Source organism: Microtus ochrogaster, unplaced genomic scaffold, assembly GCF_000317375.1.
Source record: "Microtus ochrogaster isolate Prairie Vole_2 unplaced genomic scaffold, MicOch1.0 UNK48, whole genome shotgun sequence".
Classification (NCBI taxonomy): domain Eukaryota; kingdom Metazoa; phylum Chordata; class Mammalia; order Rodentia; family Cricetidae; genus Microtus; species Microtus ochrogaster.
Genome location: NW_004949146.1, coordinates 805,408 through 821,107, shown reverse-complemented (window position 1 = coordinate 821,107; position 15,700 = coordinate 805,408). Strand labels below are relative to the sequence as shown.

General features: G+C 51.4%; 1 protein-coding gene across 12 annotated transcripts in view; it reads right to left on the bottom strand.

Moving 5' to 3' along the window:
- Nucleotides 1-15,434, bottom strand: part of Mapt (microtubule associated protein tau) — a 101,787-nt gene extending 86,353 nt beyond the window's left edge. For all 12 annotated transcript variants that reach the window (XM_013354566.2, XM_026777193.1, XM_026777195.1 and 9 more), the window contains exon 1: nt 15,361-15,434. The gene's annotated coding sequence lies outside the window, so the exon portion shown is untranslated. The remainder of the gene's footprint in view (nt 1-15,360) is intronic.
- Between the last annotated feature and the right edge of the window lie 266 nt (nt 15,435-15,700).

Below are 15,700 nucleotides of genomic sequence, written 5' to 3'. Positions count from 1 at the left end.
TCTCCCCCTAGAAAACACTATCCTGAGTGAGGTATCCCAGACCCAAAAAGATGAACATGGGATGTACTCACTCATAATTGGTTTCTAGCCATAAATAAGGGTCACGGAGACTACAAGTGGTGAACCTAAAGAAACTAAATAAGAAGGTGAACCCAAGGAAAAACATATAGTTATCCTCTTGGCTATGGGAAGTAGACAAAATTGCCAGGGAGAAGGTTGGGATCTTGGAAGTGGGGTGGGATAGGGGTAGGGGGAGATGGGGAGAGAAAAGTTGAGCTTTTCTTTTAAAGAAGAAAGCAACCTGTGTCTTTATCATCTGGTACAAACTCTCAGGTCTCGTCGGACCAATGCAGCCAGGCAGCCATTTCTTTGTCTCTGAGGGGAATGTGGGCTGCAGTTAACAATGGCAGGACCCACTCAGGTGAGTACAAGGATTAAGGGGAAATCCTGGGTTCAAATTCCCCATCTGGGGCTGGAGAGATGGCTCAGTGGTTAAAAGCATTGACTGCTCTTCAAGAAGACCCAAGTTCAATTCCCAGCACCCACACGGCAGGACACAACCGTCTGTAACTCCAGCTCCAGGGGGTCTGGCACCCTCACACAGACATATATGCAGGCGAAACACCAATGTACATAAAATAAGAATAAATAAATCTAAAAAGATGTTCCCCATCTGTCTCAAACTAGTCAGGTGATTTCAGATGCTCGACTTTCCTGAACCCTACCGTACCACCCCAAATCTCAGTGTCTTGATGTCTTCTTTTCGTGTGCTTTCTAAATTAAAAAAAATGTTAATTTTTGTGTGCGTGTGCGCACATGCACGCAAGCACACATATGATATGCATGTGGGCCACAGCCAAGGAAGGAGGAGAACCTCTGGGGCTCGGTTTTCTCCGTCCAGTGTGGGATTAAGAGATGAAACTCGGGCGGAAAGACTTTCCTCAGCAGCCTCTCACACATGTCAGGAAACACGCCCTTGAGGAGAAAGAATTATGTTTCTCTTTCTTTTGTTCTGTTTTTCGAGACAGGGTTTCTCTATGTAGCCCTGGTTGTTCTGGAACTTGCTCTGTAGACCAAGCTGACCTTGAATTCAGAGATCTGCCTGCCTCTGTCTCCCCAGTGCTGAGATTAAAGGCGTGTGAAACCACTGATCAGCAAGAATTCTTAATGTTGTTCTTTTGAAAAACTACAACTCCCAGACTCCTCTTGGACTATGGTTACCTGTGCGTGCACCTTCACGCAGGTATGGGATATTCCCAGATACCCCTGCGCTCCCCGTTTAAAAGGCAGGGCCACACGAGGCCCCCTCCTCGTCCTGCCTTTCCTCGTGTGTCCCACATCCTTTGTCCTTCTGTGTTTCCCTCCCCCATTAAAGTGGACCCACGTGGGAGCCGCCGTGTCGTGTCTGTGTTTGTTCTGCCGTGCGTGTCTGTCCTGTGCCCCGTGTTCAAGAAGAACACCCCTGCCCTTTTATTATTTTTTAAGAAGAACACTTAATGTACAGGTTTGTGTTAAAAATTAAATGACACTGTGTAAATTTTATTTTTTTCATTTTTTTTTTGGTTTTTCGAGACAGGGTTTCTCTGTGGTTTTGGTTCCTGTCCTGGAACTAGCTCTTTGTAGACCAGGCTGGTCTCGGACTCACAGAGATCCACCTACCTCTGTCTCCCAAGTGCTGGGATTAAAGGCGTGCGCCACCACCGCCCAGCGTAAATTTTAAAGTGAAGTACTATTACCTTGATTATAACTTGGGGTTTAAGTGTTCTTTGCAAGTTTGGGACCCCACACAGGGGCAGGAGTTGTCCTACTAGCAAGTGGCCACCCCAGGGGCCCTCTATCGGAGACATGGTGAAGATAGTCATGAGTCTTATGTGGCACAAGCTTTGACAATGAGGTTTCCAAACACCAACGTGACCAATCTTCTATGGGCTGTCTAGCGGGCCACTGAGAGAGAGACCCTTGTCCTTGTCCCTGCTGCCCCACATATACAGGGCTGCCATCGACACCCAGTCTGCAGTGCCGCAGGACCTACTAAGTGGAGACTTGCTCTCCAGGGTCTGCGCCCTTCAGTTGAGGGACTTTCTTGCAGAACTTCGCAGTTCTTTCCCTGAATACCTTTTACAGACTGAAATGGTTCGCATATGGCATCTTCTCATTGCAGCTAGTAGATTCTTTAAAACTGCTGGTAAGAATGTGGGAGGCGGCAAGGAACAGAGACACCATCTCAGTCGGAGGAGGAGCTGTGGCAGGTGGATCTCAATTCTCAACACCACAGAAGCTCCCTGAGCCATTCCCAGTAACAGAACCCGAGCCTCACCTGTGACCACCTCCCTCTGTTCCCACCACCCCCCTCTTCTGGGTCCCAGGAGTCTGTGAGTGCAGAGGTAGGGGCTGAATGGACCAGAAGATGCACACCATAGGGTCCCCTGTCCACTAACCCACTGCCCACTCTGCCTCTCCTCCCTGCCTTTGCCTGCCTTGGTCAGGGCAACTGTCCCCGGTAACTCTCTCCCTGGAGACACTGCCTGGCTCTTCCTTGAGTTTCTTCACACACTGCTCCCCTCGCACCCTTCTTCCAGCCTGATCGTTTGGAACCCCATGGCGCTGTGGTGGCTGTGAGCTGGAAGATTTTAAGAGAGTCGGGTTTGGTAAGCATGGACCAATCCATGCTGCTAAATTTGGTTCTGCCGTCATAGGCCGCATGAAGCAGCAGCCTGGTTTAGAGGCTTGTTTTCAGGTTAAAATAATTTCTCCAAGCTCATGTTACAAGTGACCCGTTCGCTGGGCATGCTTCCCAGGTCCTTAGCACTACAGACAGGTCCTTTGGCTCCTGCAGAGGTCCTTTGGGTTGGCAGAGAGTGTGGAGCCTGAAGGAGGTGGCCCCAAGGGCTTGACGGGACAGACCTGGGTTTAAGGCACCATCTGGCTCTTTCCTAAGCCCCCACATTTCTTTGCTCCTCTGCAAAGAATGCTCCCCATGATCCAACCTCATGGGAGAACGAGGACCAAGGCACAGTTTTTAGTAAAATAAACTCAACCAATAATTGCTGTGTTCTGTGTGTCTTCATACAGCCAGCCAGATCTGGATCACAGGGGAGACAGGCTGATTGGCTGGTCTGAAGTAGAACAGACAGCAATCAAGTATCTCATAGAAAATGTGCCTTTTATTTTTAGGTGTTCAGACCAGTGGGACCGTGGATCAGCAGGGAGAGACTTGTTTTACTGAAACAGGTCAGGCTCACCCAGCACCAGCCTGCATAGCTTAGGAGCACACGGCTGTATTCACCCAGAGTTCTAGCAGGCACACTCTGTAATCCCAGCACCCAGGAGGCTGAGATAGGAGGACTGCCCTGTGGATGGCAGCAGCAAGTGGTTCCATCTATGAAGGAGATACGGCTGGCAGTGAGAATGGGAGGTTCAGAGTCTGGGTGGCGGGCATAAGGGCAGGCTTGGCTTAGCAGGTGACAGAGAACATGACTGAGGATTTATGGGTGGACAGGGGCGTGACTGACAACATGTTGCTCCTGGGAGTCTGGCAATGGAACGCAAAATGGGTTGGACATAAATTTTAGAATTCTCTCTAGGAAATATCGTTTCTGTAATGATGGCAGGGTAAGGACTAAACTCATTTTGGAGGCAGTGAAAGCAGAAGTAGAGAGACAAAGCCGGGTGGGTGGTGTCTGCAGGAAACTCGTGGGTCCACTCCGTGATGTGGAGGGAGGAAAGCGTTGAGGCTGGAGTTTGCCACACAGGAGACTGGAAGGTGGCAGGCTGCAACAGCCCAGGGGGCAAGGAGCATATGGTAATGGGTCTTGGGCTTCTAAAGGAGCAGTGAGGTGGGGGTCAGAAGACATTGAAGCCCAGCCTTGAGGTGAAGCCAACGGCCCCTGTCAGGGTGGGCTTACACAATGGTCCTACAGATTTCCCATCGGCCCCATACTTCAGAAGCCCTTCCATTCAGGCTGCAGCTGTGGCTCGCTGGAAGAACATTTGCTCAGTACACATGAAGCCCTGAGTTCAATCCCCAGTCCTGGGGTCTGGGAGGGCAAGAAGACAACTTCCTCGCACAGGGCTAAGCCAATGAACTTCAGCGGCCGCTCAGTTGAAGCCATCCAGTAATGAGCCACCGGAGGGTGGCGCTGTCAAAGTCAATGTCCGGCTCTAATTTACTCTTGCCTTAGTCAAGTCTCGTCTCATGCTAACACTGACTGGCAGGCAGAAGCCACCCTGGGAATATTTAGAATATGAGGTTCTGTATCAAGACTGCATCAATTAGGAAGAAACTGAAAATTCCATTAAAAAAATGGGAACGCTCCCAGGAAATTCCATTCAAGGGTCACAGTTTGAGCCCGAGAGGAAGTCCCAGCCCCTTTCCGGAGTAGCCAGCATTGGCATGGGCTAGGAATCATTGGAGGTTACCGCACCTAGTGCCCTGCACCCTGACTTTGGGTCTCCTCCTCTCTAAAATGAGGACAGACGTGGCTAGTTCAGATTGGACTTTGGCCACCTGTTCTTCCTTCTGGGTACAGCCTGTGCTGACCTGGTGTTCACCACAGGGGACCAGCTGCCCCCCGGCTTGCTGGAAACAGCGACAGGGTGGCAGCAGCTGTACCATGTCAGGCATCGGGCTCACTCAGCCCACGAGGGACCTCTGATCAGGCATCTGCAGTGGCTGCTGGGAGTCAACCCCTCCCTGAGCACTGACTTCTGAGATGCCCTAAGGAATTCCTATGGATCGTTTCATTCAAGTTCTGTGAAAACTGAGGCTGAGGCCTTACCATCCACTCCACTTCAAGGGGAGACGGAATCATTCCCACTTCACAGGAGAAGCATAGAGGTCCAGGAATCCTCCTTTTTTGCCTAACATCTCTTATTGGTCATTGGGAAATGTAATAAATTCAGGATGCAGCAGGGGATGATGGCCAAGACTATGTGGTGAGTGGTTCACTGGCTTCTCTAATTCAGTCTTGCCAGCGACAAATGATGGATCAAATCTTTTAACGTCTTATTTTTAGCCTTGGTCCTGACTGTCAACTTATAGCACGAATTCTGCTTATCAAAAGATATTTTTTCTGCAATTCTCCATCAGCCATTAAGCACCAGGATGTGATTGTTTATGTTTTTGTGACACCAAAAGGCAAGCATTTTCAGTGTGCTCAGTCCTCATTAGCACTCTGCAGGGAACAGCGCAGCCATGATTAGCCTTTTCCCAGGCACAGCCAAGGGAGGAACTCTGGAGCCTGGAGGAGGAGCCCAGCACTGAGCCACCAGGGAGGCCTGTCATTCCCAGGGATTATTGGAGGAGAATATTCAACAGGCTTAAAGAAGGTCCTGGGAGTGTGTAAGGATCTTCCATTGATCAAATTTAGGATTTGTGTGTGTGTGTGTGTGTGTGCAAAATTTATCTTCCTAGTCTGATCTGGCTGCATAGGTACAGGCTGAGGCAGAACTGAAGTGCCCAGAACAGATTGAGGCCATGCAGTATTTCCTGTGTTCTTTTGGGAAAAGAGTAAGCAGGGAATAGGCTGGTAGTTTCCCCAAATGCTGTCCAAGTCTTCTAGGCCATGGGCAGCTTTGAAAGAGACCTGTTCCTACTGTGGTTTCCACTGTGCCCCAGAGGCATCCGGTGGTTATGCTGTTGAATTCACATAGCCAACTTTTCCTCTGACTAGTAACATAAATGTACTTGAATTCTGAAGCACTGCCAATATCAAAGTTAAAAAGTGACCAGGTTTTCAGCAAACTCAATATAAAAACTTCAGACATTCAATAGCAAATATTCACATTTATGGGTGTGTGTAACTAAAGACAGTCTTTAAGCTTCTCTTAGGACTGGTCTCAGATTGTTTTTTTGTTTTTTTTTGGTTTTTCGAGACAGGGTTTCTCTGTGGCTTTGGAGCCTGTCCTGGAACTAGCTCTGTAGACCAGGCTGGTCTCGAACTCACAGAGATCTGCCTGCCTCTGCCTCCCGAGTGCTGGGATTAAAGGCGTGCGCCACCATCGCTCTGCCTGGTCTCAGATTGTTAACTCATCTGTAAACCCATTTTTTGGGGGGTGGGGGAGGCCACCAGGGAAGGACATGACAAGAGAAATAACTTGGTGAAATAAGTGTTCCTGAGGCTTGGTGGGGATGGCTCAGTGGGTGAAGGGCCTGCCACACAAGCATGGAGAGCCAGGTTCAGACCCCAAGCACCCACATGAAAACCAGTGGTGGCAGCATCTGTCCCTAACCCCAACACTGACCGGGCAGTAGGGGAAGGGTGACAAGTGGACCCTTCTGGCTAGTCAGTTTACTGGAAATGGAGCTCTCAGGGAAGGCATGGAGGGGCGGGAGAAGTAGCTAGGCAACTAAGAGCAACACCTCCTCTTCCAAGGGATCTGGGCTCGATTCTTGGCACCCACATGGCAGCTCAAAACTGTAACTCCAGTTCCAGGGCATCTGATGCCTCTTCTGACCTCCACAGGCAGAGGCACACACATGGTGCACAGACATACATGCAGATAAACATTTATACATATAAAATAAAAAAAATTTAAAATATGGGGCCATAGAGGGAGAAACCCAACCCCAGTCTCTGGTTTCCAAACAGTCACAACAGGCAAACATGGGGTCGAAGGAATTTAGATTTGAGCCTGATGTGTTTCCTATGCGAAGGATTTTGGAGTTCTGGGGGCCTTAGAGACAGGCAAGAATACACCTGCCTTTCACTTAACACAGCAGTCTCCCCGATAGGTGCCTTCCTGGCCTCTTGCAGTAAGAAATGAAAGACCAACTCGTCAAGGCTGGGGTCCCCAGGGCCTGTCTGCTGCCAGGGCAGCCTCCTGCCACAGCCAAGCTCTTGCTCAAGGTCATCTCGGCTGTGGGAAACCTTCTCTGTCTATCCTATTTGCTATTCTAATCATATACCGTGAGCCATCACATAGCTAGTATACCTTGCTACAACAATTGCATCACTTAAGTAAGTACAAGCTAGGGGCTGGGGAGACATTGGTTAAATGCCTGTGTTAAAGGCGCGAGGACCCACACTGCCTCACCTGGCTTGTATGTGGGTGTTGGGGATCTGAACTCAGGTCTTTATGCGTGTGCGACAAACATTTTACCTCCCAAGCCACCTCCTACTAAGCCTAGGAACCCTTACTTTAGGTTCTCAGAACTACTGATGCTCATCTGTAACCCCAACAGGTGAGCTCAGGCAGGGATGGAGACAGGAGATCCCAGAACTCATGATCCAGCCAGTCTAGTCAATTACATAGCTCTGGATTCATCAAGAGATGTTGCCTCAAAAATAAATAGGGGGCTGGAGAGATGACTAAGCACTAGCTGTTCTTCCAGAGGACCTGGGTTTGATTCCCAGCAGTAACATCACAGCCCACAAACATCTGTAACTCCAGTCCCAGAAGATTCAACACCCTCTTCTGGCCTCTGTGGATACCAGTCACATACATGGTGCATACTCTTACAGGTAGACCAAACACCCATAGACTTAAAATAAAAACTTTTAAGTAAGTAAACAAACAAATAAGGTAGAAAGCAATGTAGGAAGGTACCTGGTGTTATCCTCTGGCCTCCACTGCGTATCCACGTGTACATAGCATGTGTACACATACGCCACACAAGCCTGCACACACAGGCACACATAAATACACTTTCCCCCCAAAAAAGTCTAAGCATGGTTCAGTGAGATGTCTGAGCAGGTACAGTGCTTGCTCCCAAGCCTGATGACCTGACTTTGAGACCCAGGATGCAGATGCTGGAAGGAGAGAACTGACTCTCACAAACTGTTCTATGAACTCTGCAAGTGAACTGTGGTATGCATGCATGCTTGCACACACATTAAGTAAATAAATACGTGTGATACACATACACACACACACACACACACGCACGCTCAAGGAGCTGGAGAGATGACTATGTGGTTAAGAGCCCGTCCTGTTCTTGTAGAAGACTCAGGCTTGGTTCCCAGCACTCACACCTGTGGCTCATAACTACCAGCTATAAGTCCAGCTCCAGGAGATCAGATGCTCTTCGGCCTCTGAGGGCACCCTTACATACATGACACACATTCACACACACATAACTGAACAAACAAACAAACAAAATTAAAAACGATTCCTAAAATGATTTAAAACTGATGTATCCTGATCTTAGTCTTGATCCCGTGGCGGAGAAGACTTCTTTAGTGTGTTATATTGAATCACACACGGCTCTGCTTATTGGGTGTTTGGAATCCCCAGGTTCTATCTCCCAGGAGTGTGTTTTACTTAACATTACTCTGCCTTTTGACATCATTTGCCATGAAGGCTGCTCACCTACTGGCTTCTGCAGGATGGGAATCACCCCTTTCGAAATCTCCCCACAGGCAGGGCCTTCTCTTTACCGCCATTACTTTCTCAGTCCTAAGCAGTCGCTTTTATTCAATGAGTAAACCAGAAGCCCTCTGGGCCTGATGCACAGAGCCAGGTCACCCTTCCCGGGAGGGAGGAGGGAGGGAGGGAGGGCCAGTGTGGGGCATGCAGGGAAGGCTGGTGTGGGGAGTTCGCAGTTTATTCCTGGCATGGAGCAGGCTTCAGGAAGGAAGCAGACAGAAGCGGGACAACAGATAAGTCCCTGCTGTGGCAAGAGTCCCGTGTGTACATTTAAACCTGGGTGTGTGTGATCTTGGAGATCCACTTCTGCCCAGACAACAATGCCTAGTTCCAGAGGATCTGGGCTTCGTTCCTACTTGGTATAATTTATCCATTACAGCATATTCCAATAGTGGCTCAAGATACCTTCATATGCTATATCACAGGTGCCTGTCCAAAGGATCCTGTTAAAGGATGCCATTTGCTGAGCAGTCACGTGCCAGGCCATGGTGAGCACCCATCACCTCATTTAAACTCCTTGGGAACCTTCTAGACAGGCATTATTATACCCTGGGTCACATATGAATATATTAAAAAAAAACTCCCCAAGAAGCTAAGCACCACCTTATGTTGGATTGCGGGGGGAGATGGGACTGGCATCCAAGGACTCTAAACCAAATGACCTCTGCTTGCAGGCCACTGCGCTGTGCTGGGCACCTGCTCTCCAGGCACTTACACCACTTCCTTGAGTAGCTGAGGTACAAGATACATTTCCTGGGATTTCCTATTGAGTAGCTGGTTGGGCTCAGTGAAGAGCCTGCTGGACCATGAGCAGAGAGAAAAGGTTAAGATAATGGCCTGGAAGTCACTTGAGATCTTATTTTGCAGAAGCCCGTTCTATGCACACCCCTACGGAACAATCCAGAATGCCACAGGCATCTGGGGTGAACTCAACACTGCTTCCCCACGAAGTCTAGCAGCTGGAGGCAGGGAAGAAATTCCTGGCTAGCCACTTGGTTGGCAAAGTGACAGCAGTGAGGCAAGTGTGACAGTGTGGGCTCCGTCCCTGGCACGGGGGGGGGGGAGGCGGGAGTCTTGCTCCCTTGCAGTCACCTCACAGAGAGCAGCAGTGAGCCTGTGGCCCAAGCAGTCTCCGTAGCACCAGAAACAATGTAAATGCAGCTTAGAGTCTCACCAGGCAGCCAGCACAGCCTCCAGGGACACTGTTTCCCAGGAAGACCCGGGATGCTTGCAATGAAGGTTTCTTGTGCCCACAACTCTACATATGTTTCAGAGCTGGGCGACAGCTATGGGTGCCAGTGCTCTACCCCTGGGAGGGACAGCATCTAAGACATCCCCCAACACTTCATGACTTCACCCCTATCACAGCTGAATCTGACTGATCTCCAATCTTTGTGTATATATGCTTTGAGTGTGTGTGCATGTGTGTGTGCATGCGTGTGTGCATGTGCATGCATGTGTGTGTGTGTGTGTGTATAGCCATAGTTGTACGCATGCTCACATTGGGTGTCTTCCTGCATCATTTTCCACCTTATTTGTAGAGACAGAATCTCTCAGTAAACCCGGAGGTCGTCAATCTGACTAAACTTTCTGGAAAGAGCATCAGGGGCCCACCTGTGTCCACCCTTGCCCAGCACTAGGGTAACAGATACATACATACCACAGCACTCAGCTTTTACGTAAGGGCTGGGGATCTGAACTCAGGAAGGTCCTCATGCTGGGGACAGGCATTTTAACAGCTGAGCCATCTTCCCAGCCCTCCATCCCCAGTCTTAATTAATAATTGTCTCTGAGTCAATCACACCTGGCTGCCCCTTCACATAACAGATGAGTCCAGGACCCCTGAATCAGGTGGGGGTTAATGTCCTCAGGGAAGATTCCCTCTCTGTCTGATAAGCAGAGCACCAAGATGGAGAAAAGTCCTTTGCTCCAGATGTCAAAATCAGACACCGAACACTTAAACCCATACACCTGTAACTTAGTCTAGCCTGTGATCCAACCAGGTTCTTGCAAAAAGACTGGGTGGTTGGAAAGCCTGACTAGGTTCCCAGGCTAGCCCACAAAGGTCTATTAAACCTCATGGAGCTTAGCTGTGTGCCACGTGCTGAGCATCCTGCGCTGGTTATGAAATCTCTCTGACTGCAGCATCTCTGTCTCTCGGGGATGGTAACAGTTACACTCTGTAAGTGAGGTAGCTGTGAGGACCATATGAGGTCACCTCCAGCAGCCTGCAGTTCTAGAAGACACGCAATGCATGCAACTGAGATAAAAAGTGCCAGAGAAAGACCGTTTCTACAAAAGGGCTTCCCCATGCCAGTGCCAGTGCCATTTGGGGACTGCTCTGTAATGTTTAGCAGCATCTAAGATGCCAGCAGCCACCCTCTTTGACACAACTACTTTCCAGGCATCTCAGCCACCATCTGAGGACCATGATTTTCCAGGAAAAGATCCATTGAGCAGTTAGGGACGTCTCTCTTTCTCTCCTGGCCAGATACCCCTAACTCCTGTGGGTTGAGTAGCCAGAGGGGTGCTTCTGAGGGTGAAGAGAAATGACGGTCTCGTAAGTGTTGATGAATGAGGACAGTGGAGGGAGTGGAGAGGGTGAGGGTCCCCACCTGCATTCCAGTCACCTGCAACAGGACTGTGATCACCCCATAGGTGGCCTCTTCTCCCCTCTCCACGCTTCCCTTTTCACCAACAAGGGGCAGGGGAGCCACCTGTGGAAGCTATGGGAGCAGCAGTAGATCACAGGCAGCTGACTGGGCACCAGCTGGACACACGGGAAAATAGATTGGATTTGTCCCCAGGCTTCCCAGATACTGTGACCTTGAATATGCATCCCACTCTGCTTTCTCTCTGATACCCTCCTGACCTCTGTCTCTCCATTTTATTCACTTATCTGTTAAATGATTATGGGCCAAATACCTATTATATGTCTAGCTCTCTAGTAAGTCTCTAAGGGTATTTTATTTTTTATAATCTCTTTTGAAGTAATTCCTTTTCAGGAGGGGATCAAAAAATCTTAACTAAACACATGGAAGGGAATACATTGTTGGAAAGTTCATATATTCAATTGGAAAGACAATGCATCTTTTCACACACAGCCAGGGAATCACAAAAGTCACATACAACATGCTGAGGAGAGATGGAGAAAAACAAAAATCCTCAAAGTTTTAAATCAATGGACTGGATGTGTTGATGTTAAAAGGGGGAGCAGGAAAAGTCAGTCTACACAAAGGGCACCAGAGCCCTGTCTAGCCTTCCAAGGACGAGGGGGTCAAAGAGCTTGCTCGGTACAAGGGCTCATTTTCCCGGTGGGAACAGGCCTGGCCTCACCTCAATAAAAACATTACTAAGTTTTCTTCTTGAAATTCCTGGGCACTATCTGTTTCCTTTGTTCATCTCTACGGAACAGAGCCTGACACTAGAAGCCACTTAAGAACCACGCCCTTCCACCACCATGCGAGCATGTGTACAGGGTCTGTGCAGGGCCAGAGAGACACACCACGGGCTGGCTGTCACTCAGCTCCCCCCACTCCCACCCCCAACCCCCGCCAAAAAAAAAAAAAACCTAGCCAAGCTAAGGAATACTCAAATCATCCTAAAATGACCTCCAAAGCCAAGCCAGGTTACTGCTGTAATCTAAACACATCTGCCAGCAAGGCAAACGGTGCACAAAAATCAGCAGGCATTGCAGGCAGCTGGGGGAGGGACGGGCACACTTAGCTGGATAACCATTTATTTAGAGAAGCTTTGCAAAATGGCGAGTCTGCGAGCAGTTCTTATGTGGCTGACACAAACAGCAGCATAAAACACAGATGACATCTCAGAATTGTAACCACAGAATTAACCTACAGAAGGTCCACACTTCCTTTACTGCTTTGAGACCCGACAATTGAAGGGGCAGGGCAGGAATCTTGCAAAATTTGGGCAGTTCTGAAAAGCCCAGGAGGGAGCCAAAAGAGACCTGGAGGGAATGGTTTGTCTGTTCCAGCTCCCATCATCCACCCAATGCTAACCAGCAGGAAAAAAAGACTTGGAGCTACAAGTTTCTGAGCGGTAGAGAGTGAATAGGGCCTCGGGGGACATAAAAGGGCTCACCCACCTGCTGAGGTAGTGGCTGAAATCTTAGCTCTTCTTGGGTACTTGAACCCCTTTGGATGAGCCCAGGGTGGCTCAGTGCGCCACAGTCTCGGCTTCAGCACAAGCTCCTAGCTCTGAAGTGAAGCAGGTTTGTTAAAGCTAGGGCCGAGCCAGGAACGGAACCTCTCCATCTCCGCACAAGGGCCAGGCAGCAACCCCTGATGATCTTTCATTAACAACCCAGGCCTTGGCGACCACAGTAAGTTACACGACCGCCAATACAGTGCAAAATGGAGGGAGTTCGAAGACGCGTGGTCCGTGCTTTGTTTCTGCACTTGGTGAAATGTTCTCCTTCCTCCCCTCCCGTCGATCTCCCACCTACAGGACTGTGACACCTTTGCCCAACTGGCCACAATAGAAAACCTCCCTCTCAGGCTTCCCTATTCCGCGCCCACTCCAAGAGCCTGGCTTCTTCAGGATTAAGAATACTGCTCCCAGCAGTCCGTCGTGGGGCGAGGGATGGGTCATATTTGAATCCATCCTTCAGCTGCTCGAAATCTCTATCGGGCGGGTCCAGGCACGACGCCCCAGCCTCAGGCCGCGGTCTGGCCGGGAGAGGGCGTTCCACCCCCAGCCGAGACATTTTCAGAAATGTAGATCAAGCTGGGCAGCCGAAGTGGGCGATTCGGCCCTTAAGAGGTGCTCGCTTGGTTTCAAAACTGCACGCCTGCACCAGTATTCAGTAGTAGAATTAACCAGAAAACCTCGAAGACTGGGGCTTACTGCAGGATGGGGGAGGCTGCTAGGACCTGTTCGATTTCCATCCCTCTCCGGTTTCAAGGGGGGTTGTAAATGTGGACTTTTAAGTGAAAGTCCCTCATTTAAATAATATTAACAAAATAATATCAGTCAGTATGCCTATAATAAAAATACAGCAGATGTGCCTATCTGGATGGCTGTGGTTGCCAGTGCCGATGAGACTAATGCTCAGGTCAGGGATGGGGAGCTCCTTCCCCGGAGTCTTCCAATAGGACAAGCTGGCACTGACAGTCTACCCCAGGATTCCGACTCTCTGCTGAGTAAGGGGCCGGGTAACGCCCAGAGGTTCCTCCTCTGGCTGCTATGGTTCCCATGGCAACCCCTAACCCGCCTCCCTCTTCCCCATGGGTTGGGAGGGATGGGTGTGGCTGCAGCATCCCAGGGGATCGCATGTCCCCTCCTCACACTCTCCCACCGGGAGAGGCAAGAGGTCTCAAAGGTGGTGGTGGGGAAGCCAAGTTTGCCGAATCTCCCCCATTCCCGAGGGGGATGGAGCCCCTAGCAGTGAAACATGGTGGGGTGTTGTTCCTAGGACGCCCTGGATGTGGGGAGGGATGTGGTTCCTCTGAGGACACCTGCACACGAGAATCAACCTCGAATACCACCGGTGTGGCTCAGTTAACGCTCCCTGAAGCTGTGCCGAACTGGAGGAGAGGGATGCGCGGGTCACATACATTCCATGTGTGCCCTTGGGGGCTGTGACTAGACCCCAGCAGATCAGTAGATCCAACAAAGGGTCTGAAATGAGTAGTGTGGGAAAAAAAAACGACGGAGCTGCGCGCCGCGCGTCGGTAAATATCCTTGTCGAACGAAAGCCAAAAAACCAGGGCTAGGAGGGCAGATCCTAAATCACACAACCTCGACGAACAAAGCAGCAAGCTCCCTACGAAGACCTCAGGTGAACGACCGGGTGAGCATGGCGCAGAAGCTAAACGCCAAGATGTCCACGTTCATCATGCCCCTGCTCTTCTCAGCGGGTCCTCCAAAGCCCGGCCACGGCACTTGGCACGCTACGATAGAGACGTGACTCGCCGCAAAAAGATGGCACCTCGCGTTCAGAGGGGGAAAAAACCGGGGGAGGGGTAGCAGCGGGGAGGAGACACATCCTACTCTCCCCCTCCTCTCCCACCCAGGTCCACACCCACTGCCGCAGTGAGGGGCGAGCCCTGCGCGCCAGCTCGTGCCTCCGGCAGGGAGCGCACAAGCCGGGAGCCGGGAGAGAACGCAGAGAAAGGAATCCGCCCTGAAGTGCACCTGCAGCCCTTGCGCAGGTCTGTGCCGGGCTGTGACGGTGCGAGCCCTCGAGCGGGGAACCGCGGCTGGCAAGCCCGCAGACACCGCGAGGCCAGGTGATTGATCCCTGCCTCCGAGCTTCCACATTGGGATCCGCGCACTACCTTCTCTCGGGCACGGCGCTGCCCCTGTCACTGTACCAAGCGCGCGCAGGGGGAAGGGCGGCTAAAGTGACAGCGCCAGGACCCCTCCCCATCCTCTTGATTCCTCCCAGCCCCCAAATGTCCCCTGCCGGCATCTGAAGGAGGAAAAGGGGAGGGGGCGGGACACCGCCTTAAATCAGGGCCAGTGAAGGCCCGTCAGAGTCCCTCTCAGGGAGGTGTGGGAAGAGGCATGCAGGCAGTCATCTTTTCTAGGATCCAATCCACACCTTCCTTGGGACTGATGGCAATCGGGGACAGAGAAATCTGATTTCAGGTTCAGTTTCGGGGATCATCGTTGGACCCCCATCCACACACACAGACCCACGCCCATTGCGGCAAAGGCTGCGATCCAGAGCACAGAAAAACCCCCTCCCTTAGGTCACCGCCATCCGCGCCCCACCCTGCTGGCACAGACGCCCCCACCCCCCGTTTGCGTGGAATGGATGGTGCGGACCCCAGCACACACAGACACACGCATTCACCCGCGTGCTTACATCTTTTGCACGCGTTTCCTTCCCAGCTCCCTAGCGCCGAGGCCCCCTCCGTTGCGTCTGACTGATGCCCAGCGCCCTAAATCCATCCTGGGGCGAGGGGCGGCAAGAGGATGGCGCACAGGGGCCAGATGGGGATCGGATTTCAGAGCTGCGGCACTTACCTGATGATCGACAGAAGGCGAGGACAGAAGAGGACAGAGGAGGAGAAGGTGGCTGTGGCGGCGGCGGCTGCAGAAGGTGGGCGGTGGCGGCGGCGCTGCTGCTGGTGCCGGAGCTGGTGGGTGGCGGAGACTGGGAGCGCGCGCGCCGCCGAGAGAGCGCGTTCCCGAGGCTGGCGGGCGGCGCAGGCGCGAGCCACGGGAGCGCGACCCTCGCGCGGGGAGGGGCGGGCAGTGAGGCCTGCGGGGCGCCTCCCCCTCCGGCCACCAGGGGGCGCGCGCGAGCGACCCGCAGCCCTCCCTCCCCATCCCCGCGGCGCCAGGCTTCGCCCACCTCCTCGCT